Raw genomic sequence first — 7,177 nt, forward strand, 5'->3', positions numbered from 1 at the left:
TGGGCCCTGACCTTCTGCCTGGGCCATCCACAGCATCACAGGTGTTCCTTAGCCCTGCATTTCTAGCTTGAAATTCAAGTTCTAGCAGAAGGTCAACTCAGTCAGTCTTCATGGAAGCAGATTTATGTACCCGCACCAAATCTGCAAGGGGACAAAAATGTAGTGACGAAAGATGCTCAGATGCTCAAAGAAGTTTTATTGCAATGGAAGTAGTCCATGGTTTTTCTCCATGTATTTCTCCTACATCTCCCAAATCTCTTGGACTTCTTCCCTCCTGTGCTTGTGACTTTACTGGAGGATGGTTGGGACAGTTTCACGGGGGCAGCAGCCTCCACAGACTGTGTGTTAGGAAGACGAGGTTGACTGTTGAGCTCTGCTATGGCTCAAAGCACCTAGTGGCCCTAAGCACCCACTACCCCTTGCCCCTTTCTCAGGTCCAGTGCATCTTAGAAGGCTGGCACATCAGACACCTGCATTCAGAGTACATTTAGAGTACACACTAAGTGTGTTAAGAAATTAAGCTGACTAAATGCTACTGCTCTACTCCCACATCCCTTACTTTTGAAAATACTATTTATTGCAACAGACAGGTGGCCATTTGAAAACACATATTCTTTCTTGTCCTAGGTGGATTAATCACAACTTGTAGACAGAATCCAAGATTGCTTGCTTTTGAAAGATTTCCTCTGGCCCTGTAATTTTTACACTCAAAAGGCAGTTTTCATTAAGGCTGTACTAGTCCATTTTCAAACTGTTATGAAGAAATACCCAAGACTGCGTAATTTATAAAGAAAAAGAGGTTTAATGGACTCGCATTTCCACATGCCTGGGGAGGCATCACAATCATGGTGGAAGGCGAAGGAGAAGCAAAGACACATCTTACATGGCAACGGGCAAGACAGTGCTTTCAGGGAACTTCCCTTCATAAAACCATCAGATCTCATGAGGTTTATTCATTATCATGAGAACAGCATGGGAAAAATCTACCTACGAGATTCAGTGACCTCCCACCGAGTCCTTCCCACAACATGTGGGGATTACAGGAGCTACAATTCATGATGAGATTTGGGTGGGGACACAGCCAAAGCATATCAAAGACTTACTTTGTTATTCTGGAAACTCAAAATAAAAGCTGATTCACTTGAGTGTGAAATGAGAATTAACTTGCCTTTTAAGACTTTTTGTAAATTAATTGAAACACTAGGGCTTTAGCAGAAGTCTGGGGTGGGACAATGATGAAAATGAATATAGTGCTCATTCAGCAATTGAAATAATTTAAAATCAGTCCCAATAAGTTCATTTACTTTCCTGATTAAGTACTGTCATTGTTTAGCAGACCCTGAAGAAAAAATTCACATTAGTGATACTCCTGCTTTGGTGACCTTAAAATGTGTAATTGACCTAGAAGTTCTTGATGATGAGTCTCTTTTGGGGGCAGTCTTTTTGGGCTTTGGTTTTTACTCGGAGATTCGTCTGGTGACATTCTTAACCATTTGAGTGCTTTAGAAGGGTACATAGATCAATTCGACCCACTGAAACAAGTTGCTTTTGAGTCAAATCTGTACTGCATCTGCCCATGTTCTCTTTCTTTTCCTTCCCTCCTTCCTTCCTTCCTTCCTTCCTTCCTTCCTTCCTTCCTTCATTCATTCTTCTTTGAGATGGAGTCTTGCTGTCTCACCCAGGATGGAGTACAGTGGTGCAATCTCGGCTCACTGAGTGCAGTGGCACAATCTTGGCTCACTACAACCTCCACTTCTCAGGTTCAAGCAATTCTCCTTCCTTAGTCTCCCAAGTAGTTGGGATTACAGGCACCCGCCACCATACCTGGCTAAATTTTATATTTTAGTAGAGATGAAGTTTCGTCATGTTGCTCAGGCTGGTCTCGAACTCCTGACCTCTGGTGATTCCCCTGCCTCGGCCTCCCAAAGTGCTTGGATTACTGCACCTGGCCCTGCCCATGTTTTCTCAAACCTGGCTCACCTGGATGTGTGGCTGTCTTTCTCCTTTCCCTGCACATCCTGTGCCAGTTCCTCTACAGGTACCTGAATGACTGTTATTACGAAGTCTGAAAATTAGTGAAAGACACAGGAATCGACCAGAAGGCCTACGTGGCCCAGGTGGAAGGCGTCATCAGCGGTACCTATGACTAGACCCAGCTGTGGGATGACAGTGGACCACTTGTGTACCCAGTTGGTTTTGTGTCCAACTTTATGGGGCTGTTCTATGCCCCTGGGCCGAGGCACTGACATTCACATGCCCAAAATATCTTTGCTGTGCTCTACCTGGCCACCTTGCTGCTTGTCTTCTTGATCTACCACCAGACCTACAAGGTACCTCCCTTCGTCTTATTTTTCATGTGCCACGCCTCCTACTGTGTTCACTCCACCATTGCGGGAAGTCAGAGACCCCGAACGAACCTTTGTGCTGTGACTCTTCTATGACTCAGCGCCCTCAGTATCAGCCTCCTGCTGGCCCAGGGCTGGGGCTGGGGCTGCCGGTGTTCCAGCCTGGCGGCCTCCGTGAAGATGAATGTGAGGCTCTGCGCCCCTCGGTTGCTGCTTCTTTTCCTCACACGGTTTGGCTCCCATGGGGCCCTCCGCAAGCTGGGCATCTATGTTGGCCTTCAGGTGGTGCTGGGGCTGCTCTTCCTGCTGGAGAAGCCCACTGGCTACCTGTCTCGCTCCTTTGACCTTGGCCGCCAGTTTCTATTCTGCTGGACAGTGAACTGGCGCTTCCTCCCAGGGGCTCTCTGCCTGCACTGTGCCTTCCACCTGGCCCTGCTAGCCACCCACCTCACCTTGCTCTTGCTGTTTACCCTCTACTGGTGGCACAGGATGGGGGAATGTGTCTTGTCCCTGCTGAAGGATCCCTCCAAAAGGAAGGCTCCACCCCAGCCCCTCACACCCAGCCAGATCGTTTCTACCCTCTTCACCTCTAACTTCACTGGCATCTGCTTCAGCCACCCCCTCCACTACTAGTTCTACATCTGGTATTTCCACACACTGCCCCACCTCCTGGGGGCCAGGACTGCACACTGGCTCACACACCTGCTCAGGTTGCTGGGGCTGGGGCTCATGGAGCTCTCCTGGAACACACACCCCTCCACATCCTGCAGCTCTGCTGCCCAGCATGTGTGCCATGCTGTCCTCTTGCTGCAGCTCTGGCTGGGCCCGCAGCTGTTCCCCAAGAGCGTCCAACACAGCAAGAAAGTTCCCTGAAATCCACCCCTTTCCCTCCAGTGCACACTCAGGACCTGGGGATAGACTCTGCCCTTCCAAATAAACCTTGCCAAGTCCAATATACACACACACACACACACACACACACACACACACACACACGGACTTCCTCTCTATATATAGAGGGACTCACACAGGACGTGCAGGGAAAGGCAACAGGTAGCCACACATCCAGTCAGAATCACTGGGACTTTTACGTATCTCGATCAGCAATGCTATGGCTACAACATTGACACAAAGGCACAGAAGGAAGTTGAGTTCACAGGAGTACACAGGGATCTTGTATTATTTGCTGGATTCATCCATTTGTATAAAATATGCTAATTTTACAGGAGTTGGTTTCCAGCTTTTGGACCAAATTTTGAACATTCTAAACTGGTTAATTTGAGTCTTTCGAAATTATAAATTTTTCTATATATTTTTAAAATATCTTCTTTTGATTGAGTCACTGATATGTTTGTATTCTTAGAATGAGTGATAGCTAAGTCATTGAATTTACATGCTCTATCATTCTAGTTTAAATATTCAGTTTAGTTTTGATATAAAGAAATACATGAAATATGAGTGTTTGAAGTTTATTGTCTAAAAAATGTAGCTGCATCCTTTCCTTGGGATATTGTCTTTAATTTTTAAGCTCAAAAAGGCCTGGAAAAACATGCTTTCGATAATGCCTTATTGATTTTTTGACTATCTAAAACTACGTAGAAAAAGTTTGGTTAAAATAAACCAAAGAGTTGTTGAAATGTCTTTGCTTCAGTTGTTGTTCACTTGTAAATCTATCCAAAAGAGATAGAATGGGAGGAGGGAAGGATAAAAGGAAGAGAAGAGAGTGAAATTAGACCATCAACTAATTACGCAATTAATGATTTAACTACAATTGGAATAATGTGCTAGAAATTAATGAGGTGAATGGAAGACATATGTACAAGAATATGCCTCCTCATTAAGTCTCAAGGAACCATGTGGGGGAAGATGTGAGCTTGACCACACTCAGCACCAGGGAAAATCTGCTCAAAGTGAAGACTCAACATCTCCCTAATCCTTTTTTTGAAAATAACCAAATATTTTAAAACTTACGGATTTTATCAACTTTTTTTATTAGCCACTTTTCTGCAAATGGAACATGACTCACTTCCTTTGGACAACAGTGGTCTGTCCCCTTTTCTGCTGATCTTTGCTTCTCCCAAGGGCATTGCCTTCTTCTTAATTTGTTTGGTGCCCGTATCTTTTCCATTGCCTTTTTCTTTTTTCCTGAGCACAGGGATACTTGCCACCTGCAGGTATGGCCCCCCTCTGTAATCACGAGTGTATTTCTTTCTCTTTAATGCAGCCATCCCCTTTCTGCTCTCGTGTCCACAGACACTCACAGACCTTCCCATTCCACTCAAATCTGTCTCACACCCTCCAGCTAGAACTCCCCCATCACAGCTGGAGGGGCCAGCTCATACTTGGGGAGATTAGGTCACTGTGGCTTGTCTATACAGCCGCATTGCTGGCAGGGCCCAGGAACCACTAATCCCATCCCTTATGGTGGAACCAATAGTTTAGTCTCAACTCCACTTTCCAGGCATGTTCATACTCCTAGAAACATGACACATTCATAATAAAGTCAAAACACAAGTCACCTAACCCTGACTGTAACTCAGCACCCACTTCCAAATGTCTTTCTGCACGTCCTGTAATCCTGGTGGAGACCCTGGCCTCATGGAGCTCCTCCCAATGAGTGGCAGGAGTGGCTGCTGTTCTGACCACCATGGCAGTGATGATGAGGTCTGCAAACATGGGTGGCTTTGTGTGGTGAAGCTGTTCCCGGATGATGAGCGCAGTTGCTGTCACTTTGGGGTAGAAAAGGCCAGCCGCCTCATGCTGTCCACTTGTTGTTATGGCAATAGATGAACCTAATTTGGAATTTGATGGATGAAACAGGACCCACAGATGGATTCCAAACCAGAAGAATGTCAAAGGCTGCCAGAAGGGAGTTGGGAATTAGGTAATAGGGAGGGAAGGAGGCTGGTCCATGACTGGGTTCTCTGTCCATCTGTGGTCACCAACAGTCATGGGTTGGCTGAGCGTTACACAAAGCAAGGCCAAAGCTGTCAAAATAATGAGCCTCCTTGAACACAGACCACGCAATCGTGGGATGTTAGAGCAGCAAAGGACTTTCAAGCTAGCCCAAGTGTTACAGTAGGTAGTCTGGTGGACGTGAGCAGGGCAGGAGAGGCCCCTCCCTTTCCCCGGAAATGTCAGGCCACCATCAGGTGATGGTCAGGCAGCTGTTACACTGTCTCCCTAAAATAATAATTGGTCACAGCCGGCACCAGGGAAAGGCAGTCTCCCAATAGATAGAAAACACCTGAAGCTGGTGATTGGCAGCTTCCCGATAAGATCTCAGGAGTTGAGTGAGTGGGCTCAAGCATGCTCATTAAGAGGCAAAATGGTGGCATTTCACCGATCTATGACCTTCTAGGAACATTCAACTGGAAGGGAAGAATGCCTCAAAGTGAGCATGTGCACAACTCCAGTGAGCACACTGCACATGTGGCCCTCCCATGTGCTGGCAGGCCGCTGTGCATGTGGACAGCCTCCCCCAAGGAAAGAATCATGGAGAAGGGACACAAGACCCTGGAAGCATGCCAACATATAAAACCCCAAGTCAAATGTCAAACAGTCCCCTCAATCTCTCATGTCGCCTGCTTGGCTCTCTTCCATGTGTACTTTACTTCCTTTATTCCTGCACTAAAGCTTTTTAATCCATTTCCACTCCTGCTCTAAAACTTGCCTCGGTCTCTGTCTCTCCTTCTGCCTTCTGCCGCCTTCGTCCAATTCTTTTTTCTGAGGAGACAAGAACTGAGGTTGCTGCAGACGCACGAGGATTTACCACTGCTGACACACGTCCAAGAGGCTGAGCCAGTTGCCCAAGGTCAGAAAGTGATGACCGATCTCCAAGTGCCTGTCTCTCCCAATGGCTTTTTCAGTATTTACACAACATACATAATGCCACAGTGCAGACAAGTAAAGGTGAGACAAGGAGGTGATGCTGGTTGACATTCTCAATACTTCACTGGTCTTACCCTTGTAACTGTGTCAGGAACATCATATGGTTTTGTAGTTGTTGGAAACTTTACCATAGCCAAGGGGAAGGGTGGGCATCAGTGGATGGAAAATTACTGAAGGGAAACATTGGACGCCAGGGGAGAGTCTAACTAATCCGACCACGCAGGATGCTTGCTGAAGGCAGGCAGGGTGAGCTGACATCTCGTGGGGGATCATGGGGAATGAGAAACCTGATTAGATATCTAGCATGACCAGATATGGAGAATGGTGGATTTGGGCTAAACTGACTTAAAAAAATTCTTGCTAAAATTGGACCACACAGAGATAAACCCAGAAATCCCAAAGTCAAGGTCTAGTTAAAAAAGATCTCAAAAGGGCCTGAGTAGAATTTGGTCAAGGAGAGAATCTTTGTCAGTTTGAAACATCTTACTGTGTCAGAAAGTAAGAAAATGCTTACAATAAAATGCTCCATCACACAAGGACACGGAGCCACCAGAAGGAGCTCCCACTAGCCAAGTCCAGGACAAGTGGCATTCCAAAAAAATAAGGATAACAGTGGATTATTGCAAATGAGTCAGTGAGTCAATGTCAATAATAAATAGGTCCATAAAACAGACAGGGGAGAAGGGGCAGCTCTTGCTTGCAGTCAAGTGCCAGGTCGGGCTGGTCCATGAGGAGGGTGCGCTGAGTTTTAAAAAGTCTCATTCTGCAGCCTTCATGGTAAAGAATGGTTCACATGAGAACCATCATGAATGTGCAGTATCCAGGAATGCTTCAGCATTCGTGAATGCTTGGTCTATTCAGGGTGCAGGTGGATTTTGATGAAGAACAGGAGAGTGTCATGCCTTAAAGTGCTGTGTGTGTGTGTGTGTTTGTGTGTGTGT

The 7,177-nt window shown here is 46.2% G+C and overlaps 1 pseudogene across 1 annotated transcript; it reads left to right on the top strand.

Moving 5' to 3' along the window:
• Nucleotides 1–2,468: 2,468 nt before the first annotated feature.
• LOC105531476 lies at nt 2,469–3,298 on the top strand (annotated as a pseudogene). The gene has a single exon (XR_001004807.1). The product of XR_001004807.1 is annotated as a dol-P-Man:Man(5)GlcNAc(2)-PP-Dol alpha-1,3-mannosyltransferase pseudogene (transcript).
• The last annotated feature ends 3,879 nt before the right edge of the window (nt 3,299–7,177 follow it).

This window comes from Mandrillus leucophaeus, unplaced genomic scaffold (assembly GCF_000951045.1).
Source record: "Mandrillus leucophaeus isolate KB7577 unplaced genomic scaffold, Mleu.le_1.0 Scaffold89, whole genome shotgun sequence".
NCBI lineage: Eukaryota > Metazoa > Chordata > Mammalia > Primates > Cercopithecidae > Mandrillus > Mandrillus leucophaeus.